This window comes from Lolium rigidum, chromosome 6 (genome assembly GCF_022539505.1).
Source record: "Lolium rigidum isolate FL_2022 chromosome 6, APGP_CSIRO_Lrig_0.1, whole genome shotgun sequence".
In the NCBI taxonomy this organism is placed as follows: domain Eukaryota; kingdom Viridiplantae; phylum Streptophyta; class Magnoliopsida; order Poales; family Poaceae; genus Lolium; species Lolium rigidum.
In genome coordinates this window covers 22,836,390-22,851,406 of record NC_061513.1, presented here as the reverse complement: position 1 = coordinate 22,851,406, position 15,017 = coordinate 22,836,390, and the positions used below count along the sequence as shown (strand labels likewise).

Below are 15,017 nucleotides of genomic sequence, written 5' to 3'. Positions count from 1 at the left end.
CTCTCTTGATCCTTGAAAACTTCCTCCACACCAAACTTAGAACAACTCATTAGAGGGTTAGCGACAATAAAAATTAACATGTTCAGAGGTGACACAATCATTCTTAACACTTCTGGACATTGCATAAAGCTACTGGACATTAATGGATCAAAGAAATTCGTCCAACATAGCAAAAGAGGCAATGCGAAATAAAAGGCAGAATCTGTCAAAACAGAACAGTTCGTATTGACATATTTTATCGAGGCACCAGACTTGCTCAAATGAAAATGCTCAAATTGAATGAAAGTTGCGTACATATCTGAGGATCACTCACGTAAATTGGCATAATTTTCTGAGTTACCTACAGAGAAAACAGCCCAGATTCGTGACAGCAAAGAAATCTGTTTCTGCACAGTAATCCAAATCTAGTATGAACTTTTCTATCAACGACTTTACTTGGCACAATAAAACACTAAACTAAGATAAGGAGAGGTTGCTACAGTAGTAAACAACTTCCAAGACACAAAATAAAAACAAAGTACTGTAGGTAAAAACATGGGTTGTCTCCCATAAGCGCTTTTCTTTAACGCCTTTCAGCTAGGCGCAGAAAGTGTGTATCAAGTATCATCAAAGGGTGGTGCATTCTCAGCGGGGTGTGGAGTTTTCTCAACCAGGCATAGTATATTAGATACATAAGTTTTAGCATCTCCCTTTTCATTAGTCTTAGGCGTGCTATTCTCATCAAACAAATTTTCAGGAACAAGCCAAGCATAGTTATTTTCTAGTGCATCATTCATAGCTAAGAGTTTACATGGTATTGGTGCTTTGATCTCCCCTCCATCATTAATATTATTAGTGTACTTTATTCTATCCATGTCCATCTTTTTAAGGAGACTAACAAAATTGGTGTAAGAACCAAGCATATTAAATTTAGCAAAGACCTTTCTAGCCTCTCTCGCTATACCACCAAATTCTCTAAGAAGGGTTTCTAAAACAAAATCTTTCTTTTCCCCTTCTTCCATATCACCAAGTGTGAGAAACATGTGTTGGATTATAGGATTGAGATTAACAAATTTAGTTTCCAACATGTGAACTAAAGCAGCAGCAGCAATTTCATAGGTAGGGGCAAGGTCTACCAAGTGTCTATCCTCAAAATCGTCAACGGTACTAACATGGTTGAAGAATTCTTCTATATTATTTCTCCCAATTATAGACCCACGTCCTACCGGTATGTCTTTCGTGGTAAAATTAAAAGGAAACATGATGAATCAAGTAAGGTAAATGCAAGTAACTAATTTTTTTGTGTTTTTGATATAGCAAACAAGATAGCAAATAAAGTAAAACTAGCAACTATTTTTTTTGTATTTTGATTTAGTGCAGCAAACAAAGTAGTAAATAAAACTAAGCAAGACAAAAACAAAGTAAAGAGATTGAGAAGTGGAGACTCCCCTTGCAGCGTGTCTTGATCTCCCCGGCAACGGCGCCAGAAATTTGCTTGATGCGTGTGGTTGACACGTCCGTTGGGAACCCCAAGAGGAAGGTGTGATGCGCACAGCGGCAAGTTTCCCTCAATAAGAAACCAAGGTTTAATCGAACCAGTAGGAGTCAAGAAGCACGTTGAAGGTTGATGGCGGCGGGATGTAGTGCGGCGCAACACCGGAGATTCCGGCGCCAACGTGGAACCTGCACAACACAACCAAAGTACTTTGCCCCAACGAAACGAGTGAGGTTGTCAATCTCACCGGCTTGCTGTAACAAAGGATTAACCGTATTGTGTGGAAGATGATTGTTTGCGAAAAACAGTAGAACAAGTATTGCGATGAGATTGTATTTCGGTATAGAGAATTGGACCGGGGTCCACGAGTTCGCTAGAGGTGTCTCTCCCATAAGATAAACAGCATGTTGGGTGAACAAATTACAGTTGGGCAATTGACAAATAAAGAGGGCATGACCATGCACATACATATTATGATGAGTATAGTGAGATTTAATTGGGTATTACGACAAAGTACATAGACCGCCATCCAGCATGCATCTATGCCTAAAAAGTCCACCTTCAGGTTATCATCCGAACCCCCTCCAGTATTAAGTTGCTAACAACAGACAATTGCATTAAGTATTGCGCGTAATGTAATCAGTGACTACATCCTTGAACATAGCACCAATGTTTTATCCCTAGTGGCAACAGCACATCCATAACCTTAGAGGTTCTTGTCATCCCTCCAGATTCACGGAGACATGAACCCACTATCGAGCATAAATACTCCCTCTTGGAGTTACTAGCATCAACTTGGCCAGAGCATCTACTAATAACGGAGAGCATGCAAGATCATAAACAACACATCTTTTATCTCTAAATAGGAGTCCCCCACTAGCTGATTTTGCTGCATTCTGGTGTGTCCACGTCGCCCTTAATTCAGCCCCATGATGAGTCATTTGCGTTTCTGGCGTTTCATTCACGTGGGCTGGAGATCCATTTTTTTGCTGCGTAGGCTGGGCTGTACTGGAAGCAATGCATATAGATGGGCTATACTGGACGCAATGCCCCTAAATGGGCTGGATGAGACATGTCCCTTTTACGAAGCATTTTTCTTTGCAGTTTCCGATTTAGTTCGCTCCCCGTTCATGTAGAAAAAAGTGCCGGCCACGTTTCCCTGGTAGTGCTCGCCGCCGCCGTGACTTCATGGCCACAAATGCTCCCCACAACGACCTATGGCCTCCCAGCATTCACCAACCATCATTGCCTCTTCAAATTCCCAAGAAACTGAGCCGCCGCCTTCAAGTTTAAAAAGCCAGCCGTGTTGCCATGAACAGCCAGCGCCCCGACTGCTCAAATCGCCATCTATGGCACCGGTCTTCTCTTGGGTAGGTGTTCCTCCAGATTTTCTTTCTCCCTTTCTATTTTTATCACCTCACCGGTGTTTATCAATCTGGTAGGTAGCACTTCCGCTTGAAAGCTACTTGACATTTTGCCTCCCCCTCTATTTGATTGAATTTTTATTGGATTATGCGTACTGCTCACTCAAGCCCACTGATTTAATTGGGTTTCGATTGGATTGTGAATCTTGGCCGCTCAAGCAAGAAGAAAAAGGTTGTCATCATGTGTTTGGCATACAGCAGTACCTGCTTGGAGGTACACAAGTTTTCATCTCTTAATTTACATTGAATCAGCAGATGCATCTTCAATTTTTTTTTACATGTATTTTTTCCGTTGAGCGCCCCCTGGAATTCATTTGTTACATTGGAATTTGTTCACCTGAAATTTTCCATCAAACTCATTTGTTAAAACAGATTGCCTAGAGACCAAAATATAACTCTATAGGCCAATATCTGGGTGCAGGTTGCAAAGATGGATAACCCCGAAAGTTCTGAAAACCCCGCGAGCCATCAAGGTAGGCATTCAGTCACAACCTGTCATCACTCCTGAACCAAACAAAAGACGAACGATTTCACAGTAAATCGTACAATTTTTCACAAATGAATTTTTTGATGCTGCAGTGGAGGAGGGTAGATCTTCCAGAGTGACAAACAACAGAAGCAGAGTTTGTGCGTCTTCTCATATCACATACAACCAAACATCGCATTCGCCATTTTTTATTTTTATCCTCAAACAGCATTTCAGGCAACAATTCTGCAGCAGACATCTAAGAAGGCAAGAGGATAAACAATGAAAGAATTATCCAAGTTTTTAGTACAGTATATCACAATCCTGAACACAGTAATTATATTTCTAATGATGCTGATTTCTTAACCACCTGCAGGGTATCATCAACCACGCATGCTGATATCTAAGGAGTGCACTGGCTCCTACCTAAATTTGTTATATTGTTGCCTGTATACAGAGTAACCGATCGCTAGATTGGTCAGCTTCTTTTGTGATCCAGAATATATCAGGATGATCCAAGGAATGTCTGCATGAATAAATACTAAGCATTGTCTCTTTTGGGCAGTTTTAGTTTGCTCCCTTACCATGCCGAATCCTTCATGTATTGTTTACATGTTAATGGTAATCTCTATCGATATTTGTAACACTGATGGAGTGATGGCAGACCATGCGGCTACAAGGCAAAATTACTCTCTTTTCTGTGTATTAGCAATTTCCTCAAGTCGCTACCCTAATTTTTAAGATGTAAATTCTTTAAGAAATATTAAGATGCACATTTTTAGATGAATATGTATGTGTTCATCGAACATATAATTTTCAGATGAAATCAAAAATTCTACTGCTATATTATAACTATGCTCCTCTGCTATAGTTTAACAGCTTTGTGTGCCTTGGCATCCTGAGCTTTGGTGTGTGCAGAACAGAAGTAGGATTGTGTTTCTTCCAGCAAAACAAATAAACCGCTGCCAGTTATAACAATATATAAATTAATCAGTACTAATTCACAAAAACTTTCTCTGATAACTTTTTAACAAGCATCCATTTCAATGGAAATGGAATAACCACTTGAAGAATGAAAGGCAGCAGAACATGCCTCTATATAAGTACACGAGTCCCAGTTCATTCGTTCATATCAAAATACAGATACCAACTTTCAAGTCACGGGCTTCTCCCATCTGTGATACACGGAGCGACAGCAAAGCCAAAGCAGGTACTCATTCAACCATACATTTCTATTTCACATTGCTTCTTCATTTAATATGCTTTCTATCGGGCACACCAATGAGGCCCACGCTTAGGTACTTCATCTTCAGCTAATCGCCCAAAAAATTGTCACAAAAAAAGGCTAATCGCCGAAAGAAGCTAGCAGGATGTATACCGAGGAAATACAAAAAAAATCAAGGATATGAAATGACCACCGCATCTAACTTTATAAGAGGGCAACCAAGGCGGTCCATCGCATGCAGACATCACAAGCATACTGATTAGATCATCGGTTCTTCACAAGGAAATACATCAACAAGCAAAAGGACATGTCAAGGTTATACTTTCGGATGACAAAGATTTACAAACTGAATAGTTGCCAAATGCACTCACTGAGTACGTTGACCTTGCAATAGAGTATATTTATTAACTTTGAAATAATGAAATGCCAAACTAATTTTACATTAAAGTTTTCAGTAAAATTGTTCTTATTCTTTACATGGTTTAAAAATATCCGCCGCAACGCGCGGGGTATCATCTAGTAGACATAACTTTGATAATCAACATAACAAGTATTCTCTATTCATCGGATCCCAACAAACGCAACATATAGAATTACAGATAGATGATCTTGATCATGTTAGGCAGCTCACAAGATCCGACAATGAAGCACAATGGGGAGAAGACAACCATCTAGCTACTGCTATGGACCCATAGTCCAGGGGTAGAGTACTCACACATCACTCCGGAGGCGACCATGGCGGCGTAGAGACCTCCGGGAGATGAATCCCCTCTCCGGCAGGGTGCCGGAGGCGATCTCCTGGATCCCCCGAGATGGGATCGGCGGCGGCGGCGTCTCCGGAAGGTTTTCCGTATCGTGGCTCTCGGTGCCGGGGGTTTCGCAACGGAGGCTTTAAGTAGGCGGAAGGGCAGGTCGGGAGGCGGCACGAGGGGCCCACACTACAGGCCGGCGCGGCCGGGGCTTGGGCCGCGCCGCCTCGTAGTCCGGCCACCTCGTGGCCCCACTTCGTCTCCTCTTCGGACTTCGGAAGCTTCGTGGCGAAATAGGACCCCGGGCGTTGATTTCGTCCAATTCCGAGAATATTTCGTTACTAGGATTTCTGAAACCAAAAACAGCAGAAAACGACAAGCGGCACTTCGGCATCTTGTTAATAGGTTAGTTCCAGAAAATGCACAAATATGACATAAAGTGTGCATAAAACATGTAGATAACATCAATAATGTGGCATGGAACATAAGAAATTATCGATACGTCGGAGACGTATCACCAGTTCAACCCAGAATTAACAAACCTGTCTTCTTTTTGCAGTGGCCAAAACTCTTTTTTTTGCGGGCTAAATATAATTTTTTTTTGCGGGCAAAACTCTCTCATTTTGTGCCTTAGCGCCTTTGCTTTTGAGCATGTTACGGTGGCGTGGAAGCTATCCTCTACTGTATTTCCGCAGATAGTGCAGATATTTTGTTTCTCCAAAGTCCTTCTCCATTTACTTTTTTGGGTGGGTAAATTGTCGGACGCAAGACAGCGAGCTGAAGATATGCACTTTGTTTGGAACATGAGCCTTCCATATGTTTTGCCAAATCTTTATGTCGCCATTAGGGGCATTACTTGGGGCATCATGACTAACTGTAGTCAAAGAGTGCATGCCAATTTGTCGGCACTTTTGACAGTAAAAAAACCATTATCTCTGCTACTTAAAAAAACTAAAGTGGTTCCTTATTCTGCCACTACATCGATACGTTTCGTTCTTTCATCGTCGCGCTTCCCCGTCCATAGTCCACATGGGCCACGCCCAACCGAATCTCTAAACGGGTTTCGATCGACGAAGCGTTTCGCCCGCCTCTCCAGCGCCGCCAGCCTCCCCTTTTCCTGTCGCCTCTCTCTGTCGGCTAGCAGCTACACCTCCAGGCTCCAGCATCCCATGCCACAACCCCACCTCCATCGCCCGCCGAGAAACTCGTCGACGTTGGCGGGATCTACATGAAGACATCCACGAGCACCTCCCCGTCCTCCTCCCCTCCGCCAGACATCTCCCCGGTGCAGTCGACTGTGACCGTCGGGCGGGGTTGTAGAGGAAGAGGTCTTGCGACTTGAGCTTGTAGTTGCTTACGGAGCGGCGGCATGTGGAGGTGCAGTGGTGCGACATGGTGGCGACTAGCGACCGGTTTTCTTCCCTTCCTGGTTCCTCTCCCAATTTCTCCCAATATCTCGTTTCCTTCATCTCTCTTATTTTTCTTGCCAGAGCACGTTCTGCTCCGGAGGTGAGTTCCTTGCCGCAGGTTGAGCTCCGGCGGGCGAGCCACAGCAGCAGCGGCGAGCTCTTCTTCCCCGCCCCTCGACGCCCGATCTACAGCGCGCATGAAGGAGGCGACCTCCGCGACCGGTGGACTTGCAGGTTCTCTCTAACCCTACCTCCCTCCCTCTTCCCCTCTCTCAAATGAACTATGCAGGGAGGAGAGCAGGTCGCCACTCGATCTGGTGTGGTACCTCGCCCCCCTCAAGGCTGAGGTAAAAGTGGAGGAACCCTAGAAAATCTCATCTTTGTTTCTGCAGATCCATTTGTATATTTTCCTACAAGGTGTTTGGTGAAAGTCCTTGCTGATTAAGATGATTGTATGAACTATTTAAGGAAAAGCTGATGTACCAGGTGGTGGCTTTCAGATTTGAAAGAGCGAGAAGCGTTGTAGCTAGGTTGTTTGGTGAAGATGAGGTGACTCTCACAATGCGTCAGTTGTGCTTCAGGTAAAATTAGTTCAGATCTTTTGCCTCTATATAGCTTGACTGAAATGATGCCTATTCTTTGGTGGCATTGGGTGATTCAATTTGTTGTATTAGTACAAGATTGATTCAATGTCCTACATACTGAAACTTCAAAAGTGAATAATCTTGCGTTGAAATATATGTCATTACTCTCTATTGCAACCACTTTTCCTATGTCATTACTCTCTATTGCAACCACTTGTCCTGTTAAGTGAGTTTTGAATAGTTTTCTTTTTTTTTTTATCATAGCTCTGAATAATAGTTTAGGCAGTTTTCGATTAGTTGTTGTTTCTATGGTTGATGCTGTCAATGATACTGCAGCAATTATAGATACTGCCCATGCCAATATTTGTTTGAAATTATATATACACTGAATGAATAGTTACTGTTTTTAATTTTTTGTCTTTTTCATCTTGGGCCTTTTTGGCTGGAGGTTATTTTTATCGGTCTTGGGCGTTGCTCGAAGTAGGCGACACGAACATACAACAAGTATTCGGTGCTCCTTTTCATGAAGTATCCTTTGTTTCTTTGGGTGTAAAAATTAAGTATCATATAGGCGCAAAATTTATAGGTAGAGTTGTGTCTGATCGAGACCTATTATGTATGTATTTGCACTATGCTCACTATTTGCAATATATGTCCATGTTCTGTTGGTAGCTCTGGATCCCTCTATATATTGTTCGCCCTGTTCTATTGAGATCAAAACCGTCTGCTCATTCACTGAAAATCATGGATATACAGGTTGGGTTGTATCTTTTCCCTTGCTCGTGACCACCGGCCTCATCTTGCCAATGCCGCCATCCTTTCCCACTTGGTTGGGGAAAATGTCATGAGATTCATCGTGCTTGAGGTGGGTTTGGTTACACACATGTTGTGTGTTCATTTGACTTTTTTTAGCCTCGCTGATGTTGTGTTGTTCAGTGGTTGGTGAACATTTTATTATTGTGCAGTAAAAGCTATTACTCATGAAGTATTACTATCGCCGTTCCTTTTTCTTTATAGGTTATCTTTTCTTAATTGTCTTAGCACTACGTTATAATTTTGTGCTTATCATCACTATTGTGGTGTGCTCATGTAATCTTGCATGCAGTCCCATTGCTCGAATATTTTTGGCTGAACTAGATATTTTAGCACTTCCCTATGATTAATAAGATCAACTCTGCCAACATAATGATCTGTATATGACTATATTCTATATTTTTCAGAGGTGGAGATGGAAATGAAGTCGTTTTTACCAGTGCATGTGACAGGAGTAAGAGAAGAGCGAAGTTGGAAAATGGTAAATCAACCCATACCGGCGAACTATATATGCATTATCATAGCTATGTATTAAATATTACTTTTTGCAAATGCCTTGCAGGGTAAGAACATATGTCTGCATCCCTGTCATTTCAGATTTAAACACTTCACTGGAAGGTAAGATGCATATTATCTTCAGTGCTGAGCTTGATCCAACTATTTTAGGTACATAAAAGAAATCTGAATATTTCTAATAACTTAGAAGGTGATTTCACTTTCAAACAAAACTATTGAATCTATGTGTGTCTAAAAAGATTCATTCTCAAGTGAGTCTTGCTATCGCCCTAGATGCATTCCTCATCATATTTTGGCCTATATGCTTCCTATTTTGAATCTTCCCTATGATGCGAAAAACGTGAATAGAATCATGGATAAATGATATCAGTTGGAAGTAATATGAATATGTATTGTGGTGCTTGTGTGTTTATGCTCTTGGCCATGATATTTTTCTTGGAAATTAGTGACGATGTATCTCTAATTACACGAGTTGAATGAAATAAGATGTTAATGGATAGCTTCTGAATTCTTTATTCATTTGTGTCTTCAAAGTAACAAATAAATGGATATAGGTGAATCCTGCAGTTTTTCCATTCACACAGTCCAGCATGCAAATAAAAGCAGTATGAATCTGTTCAATTAATTAATTTTCCATATATAAGTAGAACTACCACTTTGGAGTAATAATATTTTGAAACTTGAATATAGCTCTGTACAGATTTTCACTTTACGTGCTGGAAGCATTCAACTGTTCATCTAAACTTGAATTTATGCTCTGTAGTGTCTCTCCTATTATAGCATCTATGCTGATACCAAAGGATCGATGATAGGCTCGCAGTCAATTTTCAAAATCACTGTACTGTTTGAAGAGTTTAAAATGCAATGTACTCCACTCCTAACTGAAACTCTTGTTTAAGTTCACTGAAGGATGTTAGAACTCTTGTTTAAGGATGGCTTTATGTGCATTACCCGAGTCATAATTTTGCAAAATTAGTTTTCTGAATTTGCCTGAACCCTACCAAGGACTCGAAGGATGTTAGAACTCTTGTTTAAGGATGGCTTTATGTACGAGTACCCGAGTCATAATTTTGCAAAATTAGTTTTCTGAATTTGTCTGAACCCTACCAATTTTGTAGCAACCCTGTTAAAGATAAATGCTATAGTCAACTAACTTTTATCCATGCAATTTTTAATAAAGACAATCAAAAGAATAACCAGGGAAAAGATACTGAAAATGTTTGCATCATATGGTAAATTTGTGTATTATTACCATGATCATGTTTTGGCGAATACTCGAGGTAGACTTTATACTCCTTTTCATGGAACTCATTTTCCCTGGAACTGATTTTCGTCTGGCTGCTATTTTAGAACCATCTGTCTACCTGGTGGCTTCCTCAAAATGATACGGCCATTGCCGCACCAAATTATCCATGTGCATGTCTACGGTAAGATTTATGCTCCAATATTATTTACTCTCTCTGCCAACATAATTCTTAACTTTCTTTTATTGCTTGGAATTTCAGTGACGTACATCCAGTTTAATCCTGTCAATGAGAAGTGGGTTGATGTGTTGTCCAAATTGCATGTCGATGATGAGTGGGCAGAGGAGTAACACATGATGAAAATTCCAATGGATAACAGGTAATTGTGCCTTGCTCATTAATGTTTGATGATGTGACATTTTATGATGTTCATATGGCACAGTGAAATACAGTACATGTTTGCAATACTGCATATACTACATCAATACTTGGTATGCTATTGCCACAGAACTGACCTATGCATCTACTCAGTTCTGCAAGCAATGCAATCGCTTGAATTCCCTTGGTTATTTGGTTGAATTGATATGCTATGCTATTTTCCCTCAAAAAAAAAGAATTGGCTTGCTATGCTCTCCGTTGAGCACATAATTAACCTTGTATTGTATGTACTCCAGATGGAATCGTTGGAGAAACTGACTGCATTGTTTGATACAGAAGATACAAGCATCAGGGGCCGTGAAGCCCATGAGGCGTGAGCGGTTTGGGACGTCGACGGCAGCGATGACGCCCGGGCGGCCGGTGTGGCAGAGGAGGATACTGATGGGGATGCGGTGTGAGCTGCCGCGATTCAGCGGGCTCATACTGTACGATGAGCAAGGCCGACGCCTCCATCTCGGCACTCTGGGCAGAAGAAACCATCTCCAGGTAGGCACGATGTAAACACCCAGATTTTTAAGTCCAGATGCCTATTATATCATACATCGCAATCCCAGGAAGATTGTTTTTGCGAGACATAATAGTTAAGTAGCATAGAGTCATCATTTATTACAACACATACTTGTCTTACAACCATAGATCACATGATCCAATATTACACAAATAGATTGTTCAACAACACAAATAGTAGCGGAAGCGAAGTAGTAGTGGACTATCTATTCCACAGGCAACGCTTGATGTTAGAAGACGATCCTAGTTATCGTAGACGTCCTGTTGTCCATCATCCTTATATTGTTGCTCCTCTTCATAGTCTGGCATTTGAATAGCCAGGGACACAGCCATGAGTACTTTAAAGTACTCGCAAACTAATACTAATGTAATAACTCAACAATTGTAGTAAGGGGTGCTAAGCTCTAGGTTTATTTGCATAAAGCCAAGTTTTAGTTCAATAAACTTTTAGTAAAGACTCTTCATTTGCTAGACTAACTCCAGTGGGAACATTAGTGTCATCCCCACCATTCATGGTGATTCAAGTCAAATCACCTTTCAATTCAACAACTCTTTTCAAGACAAAAGTTCTGACAACGGAATAGTATGGCCTTTCCAATCGTCCGTAACCGTGGACACGGCTATTCGAATAGGTTTAACACTCTGCAGAGGTTGTACTCTTGTGCCACAACATTTGATTACATCCGTCGAGGATAACCCCGAATCATCGTAACTCAGTACGCGGATCATCAACCTTAACCTTTCACTTATACACCCTAGTATAGGCACCTCTCCCCATGAGCTTGGCCTCCCGGTGAAAACCAACTGTTAACCCGGGAACTGCACAGGGATTGGGTCGTACATTCACCTCATATTCACACCATTTCACTTGTAACGGAGGCAGCCTCGGCGTAACCCCTATGATGTTTGTTTAGAGGGAACCCATACTAAGATACACAAGTTTCTAGTTAAGCCCTACCCATAATCAGGTATTGTGGGGGTACTTGTAAAATTAGAAGGGTATCGCATTCAAACCCAATCATCAGTTTTCACCAAAATTCACCAAGTCATTCAGGTCATATTCACCTTCAAAATCTTTCAAAGGCAATTCACATGTTCCCATCTAGAGTAGTCACTTTTAGTTATTTAGCAATAGCAGCTAGTCATGAGGGGTGCTATCTCGCTTTATTTGCTCTAGGCTAAATTTGATACTCTTGTGCTAATCTAGACCAAGTGAATCATGAATCAAAATAAACCTTGAAATACAATAAGCAAAAATAATTGCAAGGTAAAAACATGGGATAGGTAAGACATAAAATAAATTGTGATGGTGCCTTGCTCTTGTAGAGCCTTGCACTTAGGACTTGGCAAGAGTGTTAGCTTGCCTTGAGTGGGGTAGTTGTCAAAGTTTTCCTCCTCCTCTTGAGAGTAGGCCTCCTCCTCTTGTTATTCCTCGTTACTAGCGTCTATATACGAATACGAGGTATATAAACACCAAACTAATCTTACATGCTTGACTAAAACACACCAAAGTGGTTCACACACATGATTCTAGCAACACACAAACATTGCATGGTGAATTACTTGGTTAGTTCTTATTTAAGAGAAAAATAATTTCCTCTCATTATATACTTATTCATTTGGTTTGCTTAATTAACTCTTTAGAGAAACTACTTTACTCTCATTAACCCTATCAAGATTTAATCTCCTTCAATAATAGTCAGGTATGAAATGTAGGTTGACCAAGGTCAACATTTCATATCTATTATAAGGGAGTATAATTTAAATGAGGTGCTACACCTCATGCAATTTAAGAATAACTTGATAATGATTTAAAATCACTAAGTAATGGCATAGGAGGTTCATTATCTCAAGGTCATTACCTCTTATGGAATTACTTAGGATCAAGATTTAAATGAGAGAGTAGCTCTCATACTATTTATAGAATTTGAATTTCAAGATTTAAATGCACTAGAAATGGCTCCATAGCCATTATTTTGATCTAGTCCATGATCATACAAACAACTTAGCTATCTTTTTGCATGTTCAATTAGAGGGCATCAAATGTGATTTATGAGAGTTGGAATCAACTCAAAATCAATTTTGATTGAATTTTAAATAAAGTTTGAAGTTGCAAGAGTCCATGTCTTGTTATTTTTAGCATTTGAATTCTACTACGAATTTGGAGGTGGGACTAGTGGCATTAGTTAGATAATTTCATGGGCTTTCCAGAGATATGAAGTTTGCTAAATTTGGTGTAGTAGTTTGAAAGTTATTCAAATTTGACAAAGACACCAGTAAGCATTTGAACTAAATCGAATTAAACGGATTTTTGAATTGTTGGGCCACGCGGGAAAAGCCTACGGGCCAAAAGATTCAAACGGCGAAACACGGCCCAGCAACGCGCCAGTGCGAGCGGGCCGTCTGACGAGGTGGGAACCACCTGTCAGCGCCTCATAAACGCCGAAGCGGTATGAGTTATCGTGGGGCGTAGGATTAGAGAGCAGATCGACGGCTCACAACCGTCGTCTTCTCCGACGAGAGGGCGAGCGTCTGGCGGCGAGCATAGGGGGTCGGAGGGCCTACCGGCGTTCCCGCGGGCGAGGGCGAGGTGCGCGGTGACGTTGGCGTGGATGGGGAAGCTCCTGGTACCGTCGGCGAGGCGTGGGGAAGCTTGGATCAACGGCGACGATGTACTGGCTCCGGCGGCGGTGATCTTGCAATTGCGACGTCTCTGGCAGTAATTGGCTGAACTAAGGTGGTGAGGTGGATCAGTGATGAGAGGAGAGTTGACTGGTGTGAAGAGATCGTGCTGGGGGTTCCTCTATTTATAGTGCCAAGAGGGTGCCGTGGGTGCTGTGAAGGGGCAAGCATGGCGCGGCGTCTCCGGCGATCGAAAGGGCAAGGGGAGGACGGCATCTTGTAGGCGGCATTATGGCGATGCTCGAGGAGTAGCTGGCGCGGCGAGAGGACGACGGGATCGCTCAGAAGCTTGATTCGAGTGCGGCAGTACCCGCGGCATCTTTCCGACGCGGACGACGGTGACGAGGCGGCCGCAGGCGCTCGAGCATGTCTACGCGGTAGAGGAGAGGGTGGCAGTTCTCGTCGCAGTCATAGGGATGCAGGGGAAGGACGAGGGCGATCGAGCGTGCGACGTACTGGCGTGTCCAGAGCGCGCTCACCGCGTGCCTGGCATGTCCTGGCATGGTGCTGGGCGCGCGTCGCCTGGCCAATGCCGTGCGTGCTCGAGTTCCAGCCGTGCATGGTCATGATCAGCAAGTCCCAGGGATTCTCCAGGACAAGGTTTTGGGGAGAGAGAGGGTGCAGAGAAGGAGTGGCCAAAGGTGGCCGGGTGTGCATGGCATGAGGAGAAAGGAGCTCTCTCCTCACTTTAAACGACCATGGCAAGGACAAGGCTTGATGCAGGCGTTGCAGAAGAGCCTCATGATCACAAGATTAAAGTGGTTTAGTCAAGAATTGTAACATCCTGATTTTTTTCGGACTGGAATTTTTTTTTCTAAAACAAAGGATGTTGCAACGCGGTCAAATAAAATAAATATTTTATTTAGAGTTGTTAAAATTAATCCCAAAAGTTTTGGAATTAATTTAACATATCAAAGTAGGAGATTAATTTATGAAAGTGCTTCTTGTGCTTTTATTTGGTCTCATTTGGATTTGCCAAATTCCTTCTCATTTGCTTTTCTCTAAAAATCCACTTCAAACTTGGTCATGTATGATACACATCCAATGTGCATGCACGTGTACCAAAATCGTAGCTAGCTAGCTAGCTGGTTTTCTTGTTCCCTTCGTTTCATCCCCTTCTTCACCTACACTAGATGCACCCAATCATGTCCATCACATATTTTCCCTCTTCTCTCGACTCTTTCTTTGCCGAAGCTAGCAGCCACTATGTTTTCTTTTGTTGCCTAGCAGTAGGGCTGTACAAAAGCCTAACTAGGTCCAACCAAGCATGTAGAGCCAGCCCAACTGGACAGCAATGCTCGTCCGAGCATCCCATGAGCTCGACAGCAACACGTTCGTACTTCAATCTCCCACGAGACGCAGACCATCAGTCCGGCGACAGCACAAAAAGCAGCGCTGCCCGAATCGATCGATTCACACGCACGCACGCACGAGATAGAATTCCAACAGGAGAGCCCAGGCGAGCGAATCAACCAGCACCCAGCAT

General features: G+C 42.3%; 2 long non-coding RNA genes across 4 annotated transcripts in view; both read left to right on the top strand.

Moving 5' to 3' along the window:
• Positions 1-2,814: 2,814 nt before the first annotated feature.
• On the top strand, positions 2,815-3,625 carry LOC124660434. Its single transcript, XR_006989890.1, has 3 exons — positions 2,815-3,112; positions 3,320-3,371; positions 3,478-3,625. It is a non-coding gene; the product is annotated as an uncharacterized LOC124660434 (long non-coding RNA).
• Positions 3,626-8,128: 4,503 nt separating this feature from the next.
• The window catches only part of LOC124665232, a 75,972-nt gene continuing 69,083 nt past the window's right edge, over positions 8,129-15,017 (top strand). For 2 of the 3 annotated variants that reach the window (XR_006990512.1, XR_006990511.1), the window contains exons 1-6: positions 8,129-8,196; positions 8,552-8,625; positions 8,707-8,762; positions 10,011-10,087; positions 10,166-10,283; positions 10,619-10,828. This is a non-coding gene — a long non-coding RNA (uncharacterized LOC124665232). The remainder of the gene's footprint in view (positions 8,197-8,551; positions 8,626-8,706; positions 8,763-10,010; positions 10,088-10,165; positions 10,284-10,618; positions 10,829-15,017) is intronic. The other variant, XR_006990513.1, reaches the window with a different exon arrangement.